The sequence below is a fragment of the Hevea brasiliensis genome, chromosome 1, assembly GCF_030052815.1.
Source record: "Hevea brasiliensis isolate MT/VB/25A 57/8 chromosome 1, ASM3005281v1, whole genome shotgun sequence".
NCBI lineage: Eukaryota > Viridiplantae > Streptophyta > Magnoliopsida > Malpighiales > Euphorbiaceae > Hevea > Hevea brasiliensis.
The window spans coordinates 40,661,450-40,685,762 of NC_079493.1; the positions used below are offsets into that span (position 1 = coordinate 40,661,450).

General features: G+C 32.4%; 1 non-coding gene across 1 annotated transcript; it reads right to left on the minus strand.

Annotated features, from left to right (window-relative positions):
• Positions 1 to 7,882: 7,882 nt before the first annotated feature.
• Positions 7,883 to 7,989, minus strand: LOC131169624 (small nucleolar RNA R71). The gene has a single exon (XR_009140509.1). It is a non-coding gene; the product is annotated as a small nucleolar RNA R71 (small nucleolar RNA).
• Positions 7,990 to 24,313: the final 16,324 nt, after the last annotated feature.

Genomic DNA, 24,313 nt, shown 5'->3' on the forward strand with positions numbered 1-24,313 from the left:
TTTGTCTATATCTTATCTTGTTGCTGTAAAACTTTTAGGTCAATTGACCATATCTACAGTGAGTTATGGCCAAATGAACAGTTACTATTCATTTGGTCATTTCTGCAGGGGCTGTTTGCAGGGTATCCGGATTGGGGCCAAGTTTTGGTCCTCTTGCTTTGGTCTTTTGGGCATGGTTTCTTCAAAAAAAATGTGCCATTATAAGCTTAGTTTCATGTCCAATTGGCCAAACACCAATTGGACCAACACAGCCCAAGTTATGGCAGTGCAAGTGGACTGAATTTTCAGTCCCTCTGCTGCTGTCCTAGGGCAGCCTACAACTTCACTTTGCAATCCTATTTTTCAGTCCATAATATGGTCAACTTACCTAAAATGGTCACTAATTGACCATTAAAATGTGCTCCAACAATTTCATAAGCCAAATCAATTTTCACTCCCCCAAAACCCTAGCTTCACCTTATGTTTTCTACAAGATGCCTTAGTTAGCATACAAATTTATTATCCTTGTGTATATGTATCTTAAACATCATTTCTAATCCACTCTAAGTCCAACAAAACCCTCATTTCTATTCCTTCAATATGGCTGCCGAAATTCATGGCATTCATACACATGGGTTTGGTTCATTTATTCCACAATTTCTTACCTATTACACATCTCTAACATGGAATTAATGTGTTTTAAATACATATGTGCACTAACCTTGAATGGAACCACTTCTAAGACTTCAAAACTTCACTTTCTTCCTTTCTTTTTTCTGTCCAAAGCTTGCTCTAGGTGTGAGGACCAAGTTTTATGAAGGCATATAGGGGTTTTATGGTGTAATTGGCTAGGTTTTGGAGCTTGGGTGAGTGCATCAATGGAGGGAGATGGGGAGAAGTCACGTTTTGGTGAAGAAGAAGAAGAATGGCTACTGTAATTTTTGGTTATTTGGTCTTCATTTAGTCTCTTTATTAGTTAGTCAAATGATGGCTTAATTGTGATTGGTCATAATTTATAAATGACATCATCAAGATGTCATAAATGAGCTTTTCTTTGATTTTTCTTTTCTTTTCTTCACTACTCAATTTCAATTTAATTTCTAGTAATGTTTATTCATATTTTAGACCATAATAATTATTTAATCAACTGGACAAGTCGGCCAAAAATCGTCTCTGAAGGCGAAATGACCAAAATGCCCTCCATTTGGCTTAACGGGTCAAAATTGGCTGTACCGATTGAAAAAATTTTCTAAATATTTTCTTGGCATTCTAATGCCATAGGAATCTCAATGACCCTTCTCTGGAGTCCCAAAAATTATTTTATAATTTTTCCCCCGGGTCTAGGGCTCCTCGTTGCGAGAACCGCAACTTCCCTCTGGTTACCCATCGCTTGGGCACCGGCTCATTTGACTTGGTTGTATTTTATTTCTAAAATTTTTCCTAAATTTTTCTTATTAATATTTGAGTTAATTATGGTTCTTTACCTTAGTTTAAATATTTTTCCGGACGTTCTAGCTATCCAAACCGACACTGGTCACCGGAAAAGTAGACTGTGCAGAATTGCTACAGTGAGGGTGTTACAATAACCATGCCAGGCAGGCTATGCCCCAATTATATTATCCTGCTCTTGTAAGATCTGCTTGTAACGACAGGAACATAAGGTTAATGTGGTCCACACTGGTGGTGCCAAATAAGCATCCACCTATAATTCTTAAAATAAAAGCTCAAGAATGTCTCTATACAACTTCATCATTTGCCCTATTTGGGATATGACCAAACTCTTGTGCAAGCCAATTAAGTTTCAAATAGGATCCTTTCTGGGCATTAAGAGGTGGTACAACACCCAGAAGCAACACAAAAATATCATGCCATTGCTGATATGAATTGCCTGTCATGGCAACACCATCAATGGGCAAACTAATTAGCAGACCTATATCTTGAAGTGTGATTGTAATCTCACCCTCTAGCAGCATGAAAGTATGGGTCATGGGCTACCAGTGTTCGACAAATGCTGTGATGAAGTGCCAATCTAAAGCAGAAAAAATAAATAAATAAAAAGCTAGGTAACACCATAAAATCCACTATCACGTAAATAAGGCACAATGGCATCAAGGATCTCTTTTGAATGGAGAATAGAACCAAATCATCTACATTGTAATACTTTGCATTTGCAATCAATCGTTTCCATTCACATGAGCTCTGATCATTGTTCAAGTTGATTACATAGTAATGAAGCATCTTTCAAACCTAGGAATAAATACTCTATATGGTGACGTCCTTGCTCCATTCCTACATAAATAAATAATTAATTAACACTCATTTTTAAAAATATATTTTGAATAAATAAAATGAATGCAAAAAAAAGGCCAGTAAACATTGAACATTATTACTCATTTTTTACACAATAGAATAAATACCAATCATTGAAATGCCCATGTGTGAAATTTTATTAGTAAGTATAAATCATAGTTGAATCACCTAGACCTGTTTTATTTCAATTAATTAATTATGTTATGAAAAACCACACCCATACAAAATAAAGAACACAAAATTTAAAGTGGTTTAGCGTAAGCCTACTCCACCAACAAATCTACTATTAAGGAAAACAATTACAACTACTAATTATTTTTCTCACCCTCAAAATCACTCAAACAAAACTCACATAATTCAACACACCTATCCACTTTGTGGGCTCTCTACAATATGTTCCAAATAATGGCCAACCAACTATTTATATATATAGACCACTAAAACCTAGTCCTTTTAGGACTCTAATTATTAAACTTCATAATTTAAATTCTACTAAACTTCCTAAACTAATTATACTTCTTAAATTAATTATACTTCCTAATTTCAATTGGACTTGGACTCTAACAATCTCCATCTCCAAGTTAAATGGAATTAGTCTTCACAATTTCTACAAAAGTCAATTTTCTCTTAGGTACTTCCTTGCACTCTTGATTGTTGATGTTGCCTCTTGCTTCCACTTACATTCTTCCGATCAATGCACTTTCTTCCAATTTGTAGAGATTCTTTGTACAATCTTCTCACCCTTCATGATTACAAGAGTACCTCGGCTAACTCTCATAACTCCACCATGAATCAAACACCCATAACCCAAAGAATCCAATTTAGCCAAGGAAATAAAGTTCTTTCAATTTTAGGAATATATCTCACTTCATCGAATACTTTTACTTGATCACCATGCAGCTTGATCTTCACTCTTCCAATACCTTCAACATTATCTTGTTCCCATTGGCTAGCTTTACTTTTTCTCCTTTCTTTTGTTTAATCACATCAAACCACTCCTTCTTTGAGCAAATATGGAATGGTCAAGCAGAATCCATTAACCACTCATCTTCTAATGGATCTTTTGCCTTTTCCTTATCATCATCCATATTCAAACATTCACTATTAATACCATCATCCATTGCAATTGCAATTGCAACAGTTCCTTCTTTTTCTTTTCCATGACTCTTCTTGAATTGTTTAAACTCTGTAAGATCTTCCTTCATCTTCATACAATGATAGTGAATGTGACCCTTCTCATGACAGTAGTAGCATTCTCTATCTTTATGGTCTACTCATGGTCTCGAACTCAATTTACTATTCCTTCTCCAATTGTTTCCACGTGGATTGCTTCTATCATGACTAGAACCAACAATAAAAGCTCCACCTTCATTGCTACTATCTATCTTCTTAAACTTCTCATCATCTAAGATAACTGCGATAATCTCCTCCACCTTCAAAGTCTCCTTCCCAATTGTTAGAGCTGTCACCAAGCTTTTATAAAAGTGTGGGAGAGAGGTTAAAAGCAAGAGGGCTTTATCTTCTTCATCAACCTTCACACCAACACTAGCCAATTGGGTAATTAATTTATTAAAAATATTAAGGTGATCCCTCACATCAGTACCTTCATCCATTCTGAGTTAATACAACTCTTTCTTCAAGTATAAATGATTTGTGAGTGACTTTGACATGTACAGGCTCTCTAATTTCTTCCACAAAATAACTGGCGAAGTCTCCTCCAAGACATTGTACTTCACATCCGGGGCTAACATCAATCTAATCATACTCACAGCCCTTTGTTGAAGCTCCTCCCAATCATCATCTTTCATGGTCGCCAGTTGCTTCTTGTTCAATGCTTTGATTAATCCTTGTTGCATAAGGACATCCTTCATGGTGCTTTGCCATAAACTGAAATTATTTTTCCCATCAAACGGCTCCACCTCAAATTTTGTGCTCGCCATCTTTGACCTCTCAAACCACAGCTCTGATACCACTTATTATGAAAAACCACACCCGTACAAAATAAAGAACACAAAATTTAATATGGTTCGGCTTAAACCTACTCCACCAACAAATCGACTATTAAGGAAAAATAATTACAACCACTAATTATTTTTCTCACCTTCAAAATCACTCAAACAAAACTCAAGGAATTCAACAAACCTATCCACTTTGTGAGCTCTTTGCAATACGTTCCATATAATGGCCAACTAACTATTCATATAAATAGGCCACTAAAACCTAGTTCTTTTAGGACTCTAATTATTAAACATCATAATTTAAATTCTACTAAACTTTCTAAACTAATTACACTTCCTAATTCCAATTGGACTTGGACTCTAATAAATTAGTTGTTACATTTTTCTACATATTATAGGTTAAATAATATGTCATTTCTTGTCTGGATTGAAAATAAAGTCCCTTGCTTTTCATTAATTCATTTCATTTTATAATAATAACTCATTCATAATGAAAAAGGAGAGACGTTATGATCAATACTGGCAGATATGACATATTAATTAACTCGTAATAGCCATATAAAAAATGACAACACTAACTAGTTCATTAAAATAAACTTATGCAAGAGATTCTTTCATGATTTATACCTATTACAATTAAATATGTGGATATCCCATCATCAGGTAAGAGCCCTATAGTGTAAAAATACATAAGCAAATATGTTCGATGTTTGCTAGCCTTTTTTTTTTCCTTTTTTTCTTTTCAATGCAATGCAATATGAAATAATGCAATAAAGAAATCATCATGCAAATTAACAGTACATGTTAAAATTGAATGTATCAATTTTCACACAATATTACATATTACATTAAAATTAAATATATAAATATGATAACCAATATTTCAATATTTAACATTAAAATAATTAGGAAGCAAATTTTCAAATGTTTATTATACAAATTAATTCCTAATTATAGCATAAAATATTAATAAATTATCAAATTTAAATTTTTAAATTTGAAATTTGCATAAAATTACCTAACTATATTTAAATTCATAAAATATATATCCAAATGGGTTACTTTAAAAAAGGTATCCAAACTACTATATTTTCTATTATAGTTACCATCACCTCTATTTTTATTGTCACACCTTATCCCTTGTAAGGCATGACATGTTCCCATAGCATACCTAATGAATTGCCGAACTACACCTACCGATAACCCATTAGTTATGCTACAAGGGATTTTAAACAAATCATAGCTTTTTATCTTATCAATTCTTTTGCGGAAAACTGCATGGGAATAGTTAAAATTCAATTACATATTAAGTAGACATCATTAGAGGAAATGAACTTATTATTACAAAAGATACATTTTGCATAAGTTTCAAAATAAAATACACATAGTTATAAACTCAAAATGTGATAGCAATGTAATGCTTTTAAATACAAATAGGTACAAAATACATCAAAAGGAAATTATAGGGGTATACCTACGATATATACCCACAATCAAAACCAAAATGTTGCGTCCAATTCTCTCACTCGGTAGCCCTCTCCTTTCCCTTACCTATGATAGTATAAATAAGTTATCGCTGAGTATATCACCTAGTCTCATCACTATAGGTTGTACTGTTTATCTGAACCAGTTCCAGTTTTTGGACCATAACTTGGGTTGTAGACCTCGGATTTAGGCAAATGAGTACCCGTTGGAAAGCTAAGAAATAGGGCTATAACTTTCCTAAAGAGAGCAGAGACAGATTCAGAAAGAAAGTCACTGAAAATTAACCTTGATTTCAAAGACGTGACTGCAAGCTGAAAATCTATCTTTTGAATTTCAAAACTTTTCCTAGTTTGGTTCCTATCTTTGGGATTACGTTTTTTATTATAAATATGTCTTTGGGCAGCAGCTAAAACACAACCATTCAGTAGCCTCTCGACCTCAAAAACACCTTCATTCTCCATTCTCTTTTTTTAGATTTCTTCTTTATTTTTTCTTTATTTTTCTGTAAGCCATGAACATGAGTGGCTAAGTTTTTAATTCAGTTCAAGGGATTCAAGTTCTTATGTGTGATTTGTGAGACCAAGTTCTTAATTTAATTTATGTCTTTTTGAATATCTATTATTTTTTGATTTAATTGTTTTTGATCTATTGAATGATTTGCTAAAAAGGTCTATTAGTTAATTGTTTGATTTGATCAATTGCTAGTTCATCTTCATAATCCATAATTGTTGTGTAAGATTGAATATGAGTAGCAATTAGGTTTTATTGATTATGATCCCAATTTTCAATAATAACCTAAGGAAACAATAGGGTGAATTAAATGATTTATGCTTTATAAACTACTGTTCAGCTTAACTACTTCCTATTCTTAAAGCAGTTATTAATTTGATGAGGATTGCTTAATACCAATTCAGTTAATAATTAGAGTCAATAAGTGTGTTGGGCTCGAATTAATGAGTATAGGAAAGTTAGGGGTTTACCTCGCTGTTTAGTAAATCTACGTTAAGTATTCAATAAGAGATAATTGTATTTCTTTTGTCTATGATGGAATCAATGCATTGGAATGCGAATTACCTTGGACTGAAGTTTGTTTAATTTGAGAGTTTCATATTTAATTTTAGTTCTTACTTTCTAATTTTTGATTTCTTCTTTAGACTGCGAATTACCCCCTCCCCCCCAACCTTTGTTTCTTTTTTTTCCATTATACAAGTGCATGAAATTTTAGTAATTCAGTCTCTAGGATTCAACCTGGATTTATCACTTACTGCAGAAAATATTTTATAGCTGGTAATTTCAGTTAATTTAATTTCTGGTGGAATCGACAACCATAAAGAATTTTGGCGCCGTTGCCAGGGACTAAAATTTATTGGATTTTGTGTTTTTTTTGTTAGGGTATGTTGTCATTAATTTTGTTTGTGAAGTGTTGCTATTTTTAGATTTTTGAAAAAAATTACGGTGTTACTATTCATCGATAGATTTTTGGTTGAATTTAGAGAGCGGTCCATACCTATTTTGAAGGAAACGACGCTCTGATCAAGACCCTCTTGAGGCCAAATTCGATTGTTTTCTAGGGTTTTGAGGCATTTTTTTGTTTTTACTTTGATTTCTTTTTGTTTATGATAAGAACTTCTCAATCTGGTGAGTTGATCTTTGATCCAGAAGTAGAAAAAATAGCTAAACAATTGAGAAAATTGGCTAAGCAGATTCTGAGTACATCTGAAGGAGTCCAATCTCCAAAGGAGTTAAGTTCAGATTTGGATTTGGATTCAAATTTCGAAAACGAAACTATGGCTACTAGAACTTTGAAAGAGTTGGTTATTCCTGATCTAAACCAACAGCCTTTGTGTATTTAATACCCTACTTTAAATGTTGCTTTTGAGTTAAAATCTGGACTAATCCATTTGTTGCCTAAGTTTCATGGTCTTGCAGGTGAGGATCCACATAAGCATTTAAAAGAATTTTATGTTATGTGTTCTAGCATGAAACCTCAAGGAGTTTCAGAGGATCAAATCAAGCTTCGAGCTTTTCCCTTCTCACTGGAAGGCACAGCTAAGGATTGGTTGTATTACTTTCCTTCTGGATCTGTCAACTCATGGAATGGGATGAAGCAGATATTTCTGGAAAAGTATTTTCCTGCTTCCCATGCTGCCAATATAAGAAAAGAAATTTGTGGCTTCTGGCAGTACAATGGAGAGAGCTTGTATGAGTACTGGGAGCTATTTAAGAAACTGTGTGCAAGCTATCCCCATCATCAAATAAGTGAGCAGCTGTTGATTCAGTATTTCTATGAGAGATTTCTACCAATGGACCGCAGTATGATAGATGCTGCCAGTGGAGGAGCTTTGGTTGACAAGACACCAGATGAAGCAAGGAGGCTGATTGCTAACATGGTAGCAAACTCTCAGCAGTTTAGAATGAGAATGGATCACGCACCTAAGAAGGTTAATGAGGTAAGTACATCTAACCTTAAGAAACATATTTCTAATTTAACTTCTTTAGTGAGGCAATTGGCTGTAGGGAACATGCAAATTGTTAAAATATATGGAATTTGTTTGGGTTCGGGTCATGCTACTAACATGTGTCCTGCATTACAAAAGGATGAATCAATGCAACATGTTAATGCAGTAGGAAATTATGGACAGCCACAACACAGGTATGATCTCTTTTCTAATACTTATAATCCTGGATGGTGAGATCATCCCAATCTGAGTTATGGGAATCAACCGGTGCAAAACCAATACCATCAGCAGAGACCATAAGTGAATCAACCACTTCTGTAACACCCCTATGTTCAGTAGTGCGTTCTACTGTTTCGGTGACCAGTGTCTGTCCGGACAGCTAAAATGCCTAAAACTACACTTAAATGTTAGTAAGGAGACATGAAATAATGAAATAAAATAGAAGAAAATACAAGAAAAATAAAGGAAAAATAAAAGAGAGAAAATGTAACTAAGTTAAATGAGCCAAAAATCATAGCGATGGCTGACCGCACCGGGAAGTGGCGGCGTGGATCGTTGACTAGCCCAAGACCGCGGGGAACCCTGAGAAATATTTTTTAGACTTAAATAAACATCTATTGAAGTATAAATGACATTAGAAATGTTAAAGAAAAATTAATTAATTAGTAAAAAGAAAAACAAAAAATCAAGAAATCGATAAAAATTGGTGTTACCGAAAAATCGAGAATACAACCTAAATGTCCATTAAAAATAAGTGATATTAAACTTTGAAAATGTCATGAAAAATAAGAATTGGGTATATAATGTAAATAGTAAAAGAATTGTGTCATAATTGCAAATGAAGGAAATTGGAAATTAATTAATCAATAAGCTAACTTAGTGCTCCACTGACTATGTATTAAGTGCTCCACTAACTATGTATTAAGTGGCCATATATAAGGCCTTAGTGGACAGCTCAACATCATCTTCTTCCTCACATATTCACTTTGGCCAAATTCATCTTCCATGAGAACTCCATTACTGCACCATTTTCCAAGCTTCATGCACCTCCATTCAAGCCCTCTTTTCCACTAGTTTCCTTCATTAATTTTTGCATACTCAGCTTGGAGAAGCTTTTGAGAGCAAGAAAAGGAAGATTTAGTGAGGTTTGGGGAAAGCTTACAAGAGGTAAGTGCCCAATCTTCCTACCTTTCTTTAGTAATTTTGATGTTTAGGTTAAGGGGAGTTAATTAGTGATAAAATTTGAAAGAATTGTTGGGTTATGGGACTGTCCATTTTTGGCAGCCATGGGAGCTTATATTGCTTGAGTTTTCCTACATTAAATTGATGGGAATTGATGGAAATTAGTATTGAATAAGTCAATTTGAATTGTTAGTAAATTAATCTCCATGTATGTGTTATTAAGCATTTAATTTTAGGGTTGAATGAAATTGTGAAGGCTTTGGAAATTTGGAGCAATTCGGAAGCCTTATGACTTGTAGAAAAATGCTTGAATTCATGAAGATTATTTGATGAAGTGTGGTAGTAAGGATTGATGAATACATATATGTAATTTGGTGGTGGAAGTTATATGTAATATTTGGGAATGTTAGATGTATACATTGTTATAATGGAACTTTGTAATTTAGGGTTATATTTAGTGCATTAAATGTAATTTTAATCTGCCCAAATTAGTTATAATGTGAAGTGAGGAATGGATTTGGTACCATACCAAATCAGAATTGGCATGAGAAGTTTAAATTTGGCAAGTTGAATGTATATGTGATTGGTGTTTGAGGAAAGTGTAAAGGGCAGTATATAAATGAGCCTATAACCCAATGTGTGACTCCAATTGGTATGAGGCCAATTGGAGGTGAAACTTGGCATAAAATGTGCCAACTTTTATGAAGAAAGCCTACCTAAATTCTGTCCAAAAAGTGACATGAGAATTAAACAAATCCGGATTAGTGACTTTGCAAACCTGAAAATTGACTATTTGGACAGCAGTCACTGTTTTGGCCATAACTCACTCAAAACAGGTCCAAATGACCTGAAATTTATACCATGGATAGCTTAGACATAGAGCTACAACTCTTATGAAGACACCAAAACCCAGAAATAACCATAAGCAAGTCAAAATGCTTACACAAGTTCGGGTATAAAAACTGCCAGAATTGGAAATGACCTAAAAATGACCTAAGTTTGCCATTTTAGTGCAGTCTGTCCAGCAATAGTAAAATGACCATAACTTGGTCTAGTAAACCCCAAATGACCTAAAATTTGTGGTAAAAGTTCACTAAGACATAGACCTACAAGTTTGTAATTCGGACCTGAACCCCAAAACTGAGGAAACTATGTCATCCGGTTAGGTAAATACAGCATACCGAAATCCGATAAATTGCAATAAAATGCAATACACTTGAAAATGAAATTGGTAACATATACCAACACTAAAGGACTATAAAAGGTAACGTATTGGTAAAATTAAAATTTATTTAGCTAGTGTGTATTAATGGTCAACATTATAGGTTGACTAATGAAATGAATTGAAGGAATAGTACCAAGAAAAATTTAGATATTGGATTTTATTGTTAGAAACAATTTAACTGAGTACTGAAATACTTTAAATTGTGTGTTTCAGTTGAAAAGGATATTGAAGAGAATAAGGAACATTGAATTAAGGCCAAGAGGCGACTTATCAAGGTCTGTGCACAATACTTTTTATATTCACTGCTTTTACTGGAAAATTTATTTGGAGAAATGAGTTATGAATAATTTTTTATTATTTTGGCTTTGGGAATATTATTTGGAAATTATTGTGTTGCCTACTTTGCAAATGGAAATTTTGAGATAAAATGTGATTTGTGGTTTGTATGAAATATTTAAATATTGTGATTTAAAATTGTTTTGATTCACACTTAGCATGGCAATATTACTATGTTCCTCCTCCATTTATGGGGTGAGTATGACTATATTCCTCCCTCTTTGACTTGTCAGTCTGAGGTGAGTATGGATGAGTTCTCATTAGCTAGCTAGCAACCTCCCTCATTGATTTCAATTAGTGGGGTGAGTATGCCTTCTCGTGGTGTACAACACGACATGTTCGGAAAAGTTTGTATCATGACCTAAGTTGTATTATTGATTAGCAACACTGTGTTTATTAAAATGTTTGATCAAATTTATGTTATATGAGCTTTGAAAATTGTGACATGAAATTGTGAATCATTTGAATTTTGAAATATCGATAAATGTTTTATATACCGCATTTTAAATTATTATTATGCACCACTGAATAAATTTTACTCAGCGATAGCTTTTTCATTTGCTGTTGCAGGTAGACAGATAGACAAAATAGCATAGTAGGCTGCTTGTGCCACACTTTTGGGATTTTGCCAGGTATATTAAGTATACCACTTCCTTGTAAATATTATTGTAATGTATGTAAACTGTATGTATATATTGTACTTGATTTTGAGCAGTTATAAACTAAAGTTATAAATTATTTTGGCCTGTAAAAATGTTGTAATATATTTTTCTTATCTCAGCTTTTGGAATTACTGAAAATTTATATTTAACTGAGTTTGACAAATGTTGAGGAAATTGATTTGTGTTGAGCCATATTGGAGTTTGGGATTGAACAAATATATTGGAAGTGTTTTTTACAGGTTTTTGAAGAACTGTTTTATTCAAAATACAAATGACACTCTGCCGAAATTTTTACAGAAATTACTGATACTTCAGATTTGTTAATTAGTTTCATTTTAGTTAAAAGAATTTTTAACACCTGCCAAAAGTGCTCACCAATGTAAAAAGAAATAAGAAAAGGTTTAAAATCCCTTATAGTGTATTTAATGGGTTATCATTAGACAAAGTTTGATAATTCATTAGGTATACTACGAGATCATGTTATGCCTTACGTAGGGATAAGGTGTGACAACCTCCGCCTCCCTCAAATCAAGGTATGTCACTTGATGAAATTGTTAAGGCTTTGACTAACAATACACAATAATATCAATAGGAGACCAGAAATAGCATTCAAAACATAGAGAGGTAGATTGGTCAGTTAGCCTCATCTGTGAGTAAGCTGGAAGCTCAAGGTTCTGGAAAGCTTCCATCACAAACAGTCATGAACCCTAGAGAAAATGCAAGTGCAATACTGTTGCGGAGTGGGAAAGAAGTTGATAATCAGACTCCACATGAGGCAATGACAAGGAAGAAGCAAGGAGAAAAAGAGTCTAAAGTTCCTGAAGTTGAGGTAAATACTGAACCTAAACTGAATAAGATTAATAATTCTGTTCTTCCTCCATTACCGTGCAAGTTGGCTAAAACTAAGAAAGAAGAACAAGAGAAAGAAATTTTGGAGACTTTCAGGAAGGTAGAGGTTAATATACCTTTACTTGATGCGATCAAACAAGTTCCCAGGTATGCCAAATTCCTTAAAGAATTATGCACTACAAAGTGCAAGTTGAGGAATAATGAAAAGATTAGTGTGGGGGAAATTGTGTTAGCATTAATTCAGCAAAAATTACCCCCTAAGTGTAAGGATCCAGGTTCGTTTTCTATTCCCTGCAAAATAGGTGATTCTAGATTTGAAAGTGCAATGACAGATTTAGGAGCATCTATTAATGTTATGTCAAATTCAGTTTTTTAAACTTTAAATTTGGGTCCTTTGAAAGAAACTAGTGTCATTATTCAGTTAGCTTGCTTACCCATTGGGAGTAATTGAGGATGTGTTGGTGCAGGTTGAAGAATTGATTTTTCCTACAGATTTTTACATTCTGGATATGGATGATAGTGCTCTTTCATCAAAGTCAGATTTGATTTGTTTGGAAGACCTTAGCTAAAAACTGCCAAGACAAAAATTGATGTGGATGAGGGTACCTTAACTATAGAGTTTGATGGAGAGACTGTCAAATTTAATATCTTTGATGCCATGAAGTATCTTGCTGATGATCATTCAGTCTTTTCTATTAATGTTGTTGATACATTTGTGCAGGATGTTTTTGAGGATGAGTTAGAAAGAAAATTACAATTGCATGAATTAGAGGAAATTCGCCTTAAGGCTATTGAGAATTCTAGGATCTATAAAGAAAAGACAAAGGCATTCCATGACAAAATAAGGAAGTAGTTTGTGATTGGGCAAAAAGTTTTATTGTATAATTCCATATTGAAGCTAATGCCAGGTAAGTTGCATTCTCATTAGATTGAACTCTTTGTTGTTACTAATGTGTTTCCTTATGGTGCAGTTGAAATTCAAAGTTTGGGAACTAACAAAGTGTTCAAGGTCAACGGTCATAAACTCAAGCCATTTCATGAGTTTCAGGAGCATTCAATGGATTAAAGAGCTTTACCATATCGAGCTAACGACATTAAACAAAGGCTCTTCTTGGGAGGCAACCCATGGGTGGCTTGTTAGCCACAATCAGATTTGTTTTCTTTTCCTTATTTTATTTTATTTTTTAACATTTTTTCTTTTCTTTTGCATTTGGGCTTTACATTGGGGACAATGTAAGTTTTAAGTGTGAGGGAGGAGAAATTTGTTGCTGTAATCTTTTCAATTGTTTAAAAAAATAAAATAAAATAAAATAAAATAAAATAAAATTTGCTCTCATAAGCTTGATTCATGATTCTATATTAACTCTCGGAGAGAAGTGCTTTGTCCTTGAAATGACTTTTCTATTTAGGTTGAATTTTTGAAATTTTAGGCAAGATAATAGTAATTTTAATGATGAATTTTCTCTCTTCTCTATACTATAGAGCAATTTTTTTTTCTGCATAAATCATTTAGGCTTGATTTAATGATGAAATGATTAGTTATGTGTGCTTTAAACTAGTGTCATGTGTATTTAAAACTTTGTTTAATCTATCAGGGCACTTAATAATATGTAGATGCATAAATTGGGAGAAATAAAAGGTTGAACTTGAAAATTACTCCGCTATTTTAGTTAAGCAAACTAACCAGGAGTCTTCATAAACCCCATGTTGATTCTTAGGCCAAAAGCTAGCTAGGATATGAGTAAGGTACTTTTCTGAAGGTGATGGTTGAAATAAAAAATAAATAAATAAATAAATAAAAAGTAACTGTGACAAGAGAAAAGTACCAATTTCAAAAAAATAAAAAAAATAAAATAAAAAAGGGCATTTCTATCTCCCCTAAATTTGCAAAGAGTTATAATTATTGTGCCTTGATAAATTAGCCTTGTGTTTAGGTGTGTATTGACTTAAAATTTTATGAAACTTTAATTGTGTGATCTTAATTGATTTTAAGCCTTTTGTTTTGTATTGGAAAATTGTTGATATATTGGTATGGTGTTGATGGAATTTGTTGTGATAGTTATTACCTTACTTGCCTTTTCTTTCAAACTTTTAATCTCTTGTTAGAGAATGTTGTGATAGGGTGAAGTTAAGGAACTTCTAAGTGGAGTTGATTGAGAGTTTAAGTCATGCTTGAGGACAAGCATGGAATAAGTGTGGGAGAATTTAATAAATGTATAATTTATTAATTTTACTCCCATCACATTTAGTGTTTCTAGTGTGTTTTTATGCATAATTCAGTTGATTAAAGTATATTTATCATTTAGGCATATTTTTAGATCATTGTTGGAATAATTATGTTAAATAGAGAAATTTTTAGCCTTTGATACTTGTCGTATTTTTTAGGTGTTCCTAAAGTTGTGGGTCTCCAAATTGAGTGCTGTTTAATCCATTGAAAAGCTAAGATAGAGCACTACAAATGATAAAGAGGGACCAAAGCCCAAATCAGTCTCCAAGGTTAACAAAATGAGCTATGGATCTATTGCAAAAGCTCAGACTTGATGTGTCACGACCAGTTTCAATATTTATTTTGTATCTGGAGTTCTAGAGGTCCAAATGAAGCAAGCTCAAGCCCAAGCCCAATTGAACCTTGAGAGCCACCTCTACAACTTCTTTGAAGGGCTGGAAGCAAGATAAGGCCATTTTAATTGTCAAAAATGGTAATGAAGTCGTCACTATAGGCTGAACCGTTTGTTTGAACCAGTCCCGATTTTTGGGCCATAACTTGGGCTGTAGATCTCAGATTTAGGCAAATGAGTACCTGTTGGAAAGCTAAGAAATAGGGCTACAACTTTCCTGAAGAGGGAAGAGACAGATTCGAAAAGGAAATCAATAAAAATTGGCCTTGATTTCAGAGACGTGAATGCAGGCTGAAAATCTATCTTTTGAATTTCAAAACTTTTCCTAGTTTGGTTCCTATCTTTGGGATTAGGTTTTTTATTATAAATATGTCTTTGGGCAGCAGCTAAAACACAACCATTTAGCAGCCTCTCGACCTCAAAAACACCTTCATTCTCCATTCTCTTTTTTTAGATTTCTTCTTTATTTTTCTGTAAGCTATGAACATGAGTGGCTAAGTTTTTAATTCAATTCAAGAGATTCAAGTTCTTATGTGTGATTTGTGAGACCAGGTTCTTAATTTAATTTATGTCTTTTTGAATATCTATTGTTTTCTGATTTAATTATTTTTGATCTATTGAATGATTTGCTAAAAAGGCCTATTAGTTAATTGTTTGATTTGATCAATTGTTAGTTCATCTTCATAATCCGTAATTGTTGTGTAAGATTGAACATGAGTAGCAATTAGGTTTTATTGATTATGATCCCAGTTTTCGATAACAACCTAAGGAAATAATAGGGTGAATTAAATGATTTATGCTTTATAAATTGTTGTTCAGCTTAACTACTTCCTATTCTTAAAGCAGTTATTAATTTAATGAGGATTGCTTAATGCCAATTCAGTTAATAATTAGAGTCAATAAAAGTGTTGGGCTCGAATTTATGAGTATAGGGAAGTTAGGGGTTTACCTCGCTGTTTGGTAAATCTACGTTAAGTATTCAATAAGAGATAATTGTAATTCTTTTGTCTATGATCGAATCAATGCATTGGAATGCGAATTACCTTGGACTGAAGTTTGTTTAATTTGAGAGTTTAATATTTAATTTTAGTTCTTACTTTCTGATTTTTGATTTCTTCTTTGGACTGCGAATTACCCCCCCTCCCCCCCCCCCCCCAACCTTTGTTTCTTTCTTTTTCCATTACACAAGTGCACGAAATTTTAGTAATTTAGTCTCTAGGGTTCGTCCTGGATTTACCACTTACTGCAGAAAATATTTTATAGCTGGTAATTTTAGTTAATTTAATTTCTGGTGGAATCGACGACCATCAAAGGACATATAATCAAGCATAAGAGTTTGACATAAAACCATGACTCTAGCTTCGAGATTTTGTAACGGAAAGATTCTAGTACATGGTATGTATGATCAAGGTCCTGAATTGGAGAATTAATTCAAAACTAATTGGGTAGTCATAGCGCATTATGCTAGATGTCAACTATGACTTATGAGAACTTGGATGAAAAGGAAATTTTATTTGACTTTGGTATGGTTCCAATAATATTGAGGAGTTAATATTATTCTCATTGCCAATTAGTAATGAACCTAGTAAGTCACACACATAAGAGCAACTGGATCAGAGCAAAATTAATTTGATTAATTAATTAAATGGTTTAATTACTTAATTTAATTAACAAATTTAGTTTGCAATAAGATTGTAAAGTTCCTAGCATGACTTGAAACTAAATTTATTTATGAAAGTATTCAAGTTAATATTTAAAGTATTAAATATAAACTTGATTAAATTTGACATAAAGGAAGAAATAAAATCTTGACTAGTTTGACTTTTCAAAATTTGACTCTTTGACTTGGTCAAAAATGGAAGCTTATGGTTAATTAATTAGCATTAAGAATACTAATTAATCAAGGTTAATTTTCTTAATTAAGATTAAGGTGTGACATGTGGAACAATAGAGATTGAAAAGCTCATTTGAAAGACGAATGAGTTTTAAACACTTGTCAACATAATTTTTATTAAGAAAATTAAATTGTTTAAAAAAAAAAAGTGGTCTTCTTCTTCCTTAAGCCTTGGCTGAACCACTTCCTCCATGAAAGAAAAGTTCTTTCTTCTTCCTTTCTTAATTTAAGGGTGTTAAGTGTTAATACACTTGAATTAATCCTAGAGAAAAGGTTTCCCATCACTTTCAAACCCTTGTAACCAAAGAGAACTCTAAGGAATTTCTTTCCATTTTTGGCCGCCCTACTTGGAGAAGAATTCAAGGAGTTTTGCTTAGAGCTAAGTGCTTTGATCAAAGGGCTTTTGTGAACAAGCTAAAGAGCCAACATTTAGGGGCTTCACTACCTAGATTAGGTGGTTAGAATGTGATTCTATGCCTATTAGGTAAGTTGTTCTCCATAAACCCTAACTTCTAAGTTTGGAAATTTTGTTTCCTAATGGCTAATTGGGTATGTTAGCAATTGATTGGGACCTAAACTAAGTGATTTGCAATAGTATAAAATGTTTATATGTGTTGCAAGAAACTTAGGGTTTTAAAAATTTTCAAATTGCTAACCTTGCACTTGTTAGTGAAATTATTCCAAAGTTTGGTACAAATTTCGTTCAATTAGTATCAGAGCCACCCTAATTTGCTGTTGGAAATAATTAATTATGTTATATGATGTGTGGGACACTTATATGTTGCATAAGATGCAATTGAAAATAAGTAAAACTCAAAAGGAAATTGTTAGAATTGAATCAGCCATAGTGAGACCATGCTCACATTCAATTCGGCCAAAATTGAGAATTTTGTAAACAATTTTTTTTTTTGCGTGACTTTTTTTATGGTGTTAGACATGTATGACATGTTGTTTGAAACCATTAGATACCAAGAAAAATCATGGAAATTGATTGAAGCATGAAATGCCCAAGGTGGAATGTCCTTTAGGACAATATTGTGTACATTGTGCTTGATCAAGTTTTATGGCATTTCTTGGTAATTAAAATGTTTAATCTAAGTCCCAAAATCAATATAACAATGATTGTGAATGTGATTCATGAATGGTTAGTTTAATTTTGAATATTAGATATTTGATATTAAATGGCATGTTCATGTGATGAATATGGAAATTGGCATGAAAGGTTATCATGGACTTTAGGAGACCAATGTGATTGTGTTCCTATTTATTTCTATGGGATTGTAATAATTAATCTTAATTTTTATAAGATTGTATCATAAGTGTCTTGTGATAACCTTAGGCTGTAATTTATTTAGTTGAGCTTGTATGCTTAATTTCCATTGTAATTTTCACCTTGGTATGCCAAGGATATGAGATGTAATTGGCTTGGTAGATTTACAACAAGAAATGGAGCTTAACACATTGACGGAGATTAGTGAGAGCACAACCTTCAAGAGTTGAAGAATTGTGAACAAGCTGCAAATAGATGAATGTTAACCTAGGATGCCCTGAATTCAATCCTTATGGCTAGGATTGGATTCCCATAGAATAGTCCATGATCATGCCTTTACATTACCATTGTATGAATGTATGTATGTATGATATATATATTCATGATGTGTATTGGATATGCATGAAAATGGCTAATGTGCAAAGTGAGACCAAATATTAATTAAGTCAGCCAAAGAAATCTTCCAATGAAATGATTAAGTTAGAAATTGTGTAATTTTGGAAATTGCATTATGGCTCTCCACTAAGGCAATTATTTAAGAAATTTTAAACACTTACATTGTTGGCTATGGTTACATAGGAATGATGTATTTGGTTTAAGAGATTTTATTGAAATAATTGTTACGCATAAGATGTTGTAAGTATGTAAATACTTTGGTGGCCAAGAATGAATGTACCTGAGGTCATTAAAGTTCAAATTTGCATACTTGCTAACTTAGTGGGCTCAACTTAACTAATGCAAGATAGACTAAGAATGTACTTGAGGTTTTGAGCATTAGGGGCTAAATAATTGATTGAACCTCACATGTTATGTAATAACTAAAGAGTTACTCTCTTATGAATTGTTATGAATCCAAGAATGGATATACCGGAGGATGATTAATAGTTTATAAGAATGCAATCACCTACTAGAAATCCTTTTCAACTAGGATTTCTATTTCCTACTTTAGAAGTGTAGGATCTGCTAAATTAGTGGGAGGACCAATTTGATCAAAAGGCCATAATCATTTGGTAAATTACAAAACACAACATACTAATTAGAATCTCATTATTTTCTTCAGAATATTCTGATAAAACGAATATGGCAAAAATCCTGCCATTATTCTCACTGGCATGCTAGATGCTAATAAGCTCACTGGACCTAATTTCTAGAATTAGCTCAGGGATTTAAAAATAGTTTTAACTTCTAAACATATAGGGTATATTTTGAACAAAAAACCTCTTAATCGATTGTCTGAAGGTGCATCAAAGGAGGAACATGATACTTTAAGAAAGTGGCTTGATGACAACTTGCAAGTTAAGTATTACATGCTTGCCACTATGTGTAATGAGTTATAGAGGGAGCATGAGAACACATCTACAGCTTCAAAAATCCTATTAAACCTACAAAAGTTGTATGGTGGATAAAATAGGACTGCAGGACATAAGATGTCAGAGTAGTTGTTCATGTTAAAGATGTTGGAAGGATTAAATGTGGGAAATGATTTGCTCAATCTGATTGAGTTAAGTCATGATTTCTTAAAGGATTTCACCCCACAATTGGATTTTATCCAACAATCTCTTCCTAACTCTTTCTATAAGACTATTATAGACTTTTACATGAACAAACTGGAGTGTACAATTGTAAAGTTGTTAAAATTGTTAGTCATAGCTCGAATGGCTAAATGTAACAATAAGGGAAAGAAAGCAGTCTCAATTGCCTCTACTTCTAGTCTGACTAAGAGGAAGAGCAATGAGAAAAGCAATGCTTTAATTCCTAAACTTTTAAGAAGGTTAGTGCTATATACAGAGAAAATTTTTTCTACCATAAAATGGTTGGGCACTAGAAAAGGAATTGCCTAAAGTACTGAGAGTATAAAATAAAAAAAAAAAAAAAGAATGATAGGCCTTGTGAAGGTATATCTTTATCTTGTTTTCTAAATATTTTAAAGTACTTATAATTGTTACTGGAACCAATTCTCATAAGTGTTATGACATGCAGGAACCAACAAAGGATAAAACTTAGTAAGGATCTGAAGATAAACAATACATTGGCGATGGAGTAAAGGTTGTTGCCAAGCCCGAAGTATTTTATCTTTGTATATTTGTTTTGGACAATGTTTGTATATAACTAATGTTTTAAAAACATCATTTATGTATCAAGTAAAACTTGTAATGGACATGAATATAGATTCAAGGATGATGTTTACATTTTATTTATGAAATGAAATGTTAACATGGGTTACTTAAACAATTATTTTTATTATGTTGATAATATTAACAAAACAATTCCAAGCAATTAAATGGAAATTTATATAATTGAAACCAAATCTAATCTAAAATGAATTTAGCTTTTATGACTAGGTGCTCATTGATCTAACTAGTAAGTTTTGTTCTCAAGGCAAGGTGACCAAATCAAAAGAGCGAAAAGAATTTTAGAACCAATATATAGAGATGTATTTGGTCCATATGGGAATGGTTAGAAAAAGTTTTTCTCAATACATTAAGAATATTTACATTTAAGAAATGCAAACTTGAAATCTTTGAATGGTTTAAAGAATTCATACTTAAAATAGAGAAATATATGGAAAGAGTATTAAGGTTCTTGATCTAATCAAAGGACAAATATACTTAAGTACTAAATTCAATGAGTTCCTACAGGAACAGAATATTGTATCTCAATTTAATCATCTTAGAATTTCATAGTTGTATGAAACATCTAAAAGAAAAATTGTACTAGTATTTGACACGGTACAGAATATAATGAACTGCCAGAAATTACTAACCTTATTGTAATGATTAGTATTATTAATAGCTTTAAATCTTAAATGTAGATTATGATCTATTTCAATTTCCACCACATCACATAGGATGTACTGTGGTTAAACACTAAATCTTAAGGTTGTTAAGATCAAAGTTGTATAAAAGAGAAATTTTATAAAAGGATAAATTTGTTGGATATCCTAAAAGAAAGTTTATGATAGAATTTTATCTGTCTGCTAAACAAAGGGCTGTTATAAGCGGGGTCATTCTATAAAGAAAAGAGTTTCTGTAGGAGAATGACAAAGGATGAAAGATGAAATTGGATGAAGAGTCATCTAACAACAAATTAAATGGATGTAAATCCTTCCAGTAATGAGCTTATACCTATTAGAAATGTCACCATAATAGCAACTTGAAGTTAATTTCTATATCTCATATTTGAAGAGATATGGAATTCTACATATTAATGAACAAAAGTTGTTCATTTATGTAGAAAATAGTCATATAAATGATCATACAATTAATGAAGAAATTATATTTGATATAATTTTGTTATATTAATGGTAAAAGCCATAACATCTAAAATGAATTTAATCATTAAGAATTATGTTTATGTTCTTGTAAACCTTCCTATGGGTAAGCTACCTAGTGTTAGTTACCTAATGTAAGCTACCTAGTGGGAGTTAAAAGGTTTTTTAAGAACTAAATAAATTCTAAATGAATAGGTAGAGACCTATAAAGAAAAGTTGATTGTGAAAGGAGTTTCGCATAAAGGAAAGAGGTTAACTAAGAGGGAACCTCCTTACCTAGGGCTATGCTTAAATTCATTAAGATAATGATGGCAACATAATGCACTATGATTATGTGTTTTGTCAACTAGTTTTCAAAACTATCTTCTTTAATGGAAACATAGAGGAAGACATAATCTTGGAAAGGTTCCAAAATGCATAAGCTTAAAACATTTACTTATGGTTTTAAGAAAAACTTCAAGGAGTTTCATATGTATATGAAGGTGAGTGGGAGCAACTACATACCTATACATATATATGGATGACATTTATTAATAGGAAATGCCAATTTGCATATCAGTGACTGTAAAGTTTAGCTACATATAATTTTCTCCATTTATAACTCAGGGAATGAAACCTATGTTCTTGAGTTTTGCATCTATGGAAATAGAGCAAATAAGAATAATAGGATTCTTCATAAATCTAGTTTTGGAAAAGATGTTGAAAGGGTTCAACATGTTTGACTCCAAAGTAAAGATTGTTGCTTGTGAAGCAAAATATCCATCTATCTTAAGGGAGATCTTTTAAGATTCCTAAAGAGAGAAGCTAAGTATATTAAGTTGTATATAAGGCAGGATGTTACATATGCTATAATGACTAGCAAATGCCAATCAAACTCAAATTTTAAACGCTAAGTACATGATGAGATTATTCCTAAATACTTTCCAAGTGTTTAGAATATAAATCTTATCAAGAGGAGAAAATAATTTGTAACTAATAGAGTTTATAGATTCAGACTTATCATCAAATGGTAACGATAGAAAGTCTATCTAAAATAGAGAAATACAATAATCACAAAAAATGTGTAAAAGTTACACAAGGCAATGTGATTGCTAAATAAGCTAATGTGATAGTCACATAAGGCTATGTAACGGTTACATATCTCTATTTATGGTTGTGTGTCTATTTAAGGTAGTTGAACAGTTGAATGAAAAGGTTTCATAGAGGTAATAATTGTGGATTTTACTATAGAAGCTAAATATTTTACTACATATAATGTTGCAAAAGGTTATTTAGATTCAGAATTTCTTAACAGAACTTATTAAGGTGTCTTTGATTGTGTCATTGGTTTTCCATCAATAACAATAATAGTGCCTTAGTTTGGGCAAAGGGACTGGGTCTCACCTAAAATCTGAAAGCCAAGAGTTAGTTAAATTATTTAATCAGAAAAACAGTTGGAAAATAATGCAGAGGATAATGCTAGCTAGTAATTCGGCTGATCCCTTCACTTAAGCCACAAATCGACAATGGTTATACAGTTATCTTTGGAAGATGAGTACTGTATACTATAGTTATTGGCTCTAGTGCAAGTAGGAGATTGTTAGTAGTATGCTCTAAAGTAATGCCTTTGTGTTATGTATTATAAACATTCATTCCCATTTTATGACAATTATTAATTTCTCTTATATTTGAATGGTTTAAATGTTATAGAGAAATGTCCTTTAATGACTTGTTAGATGTTCTATTCTTAAGTTGTTAAGAACATGAGTGACAGAACATTCTAGTACAAGCATTATAAATTCGGTTCACAATCGAGGATACTTATTGGGCATGACTTATCCGGATAGATTGTCACTTACGTTTATTTTCATAATTAGTATAAGATACTAATGGGATATAATTGTGAGTCTCATGCTATATAAGAAAAATAGTGGGTGCTTATAAGATAAGTAGGCCGACACAAGATGACTTGTATATGAAGTTTACTCTTATCAATACAAAGTCATCTAGATCATAATAGTTCCTATAATCCCTTGACCTGAGATCATAATAGTTTTAAACACTTGTCAACATAATTTTTATTAAGAAAATTAAATTGTTTAAAAGAAAAAAAGTGGTCTTCTTCTTCCTTAAGCCTTGATCGAACCACTTCCTCCATAAAAGAAAAGTTCTTTCTTCTTCCTTTCTTAATTCAAGAGTGTTAAGTGTTAATACACTTGAATTAATCCTAGAGAAAAGGTTTCTCATCACTTCCAAACCCTTATTGAAGGAAATTTGCACAAAACTTTGGAACAATTTCACTAATGGGAGTAAGGTTAGCAATTTGAAAATTTTTAAAACCCTAATTTTCATGCAACACATATAAACATCTTATACTATTGCAAATCACGTAGTTTAGGTCCCAATCAATTACTAACATACCCAATCAGCTATTAGAAAACAAAATTCTCGAACTTAGAAGTTAGGGTTTATGGAGAATAACTTACCCAATAGGTGTAGAATCACATTCTAACCACCTAATCTGGATAGTGAAGCCCCCAAATGTTGGCTCTCTAGCTTGTCCACACAAGTCCCTTGATCAAAGCACCTAGCTTGTCACACCTTACCCCTCTGTAAGGTATAACATGATCCCGTAGAATACCTAATGAACTACCGAACTTCACCTACCGATAACTCATTAAGTACCCTACAAGGGATTTTAAAACAATTTTCTTATTTTTGACAAGTGGTGAGCATTTTCTAATAAGTACTTAAAACATTTAGTTAAATTAAATCTAGTTGGAAATTTTAGCCCATTTTCTTTTTCCACAAATTTTATAAAAATTTTGACAGAGTT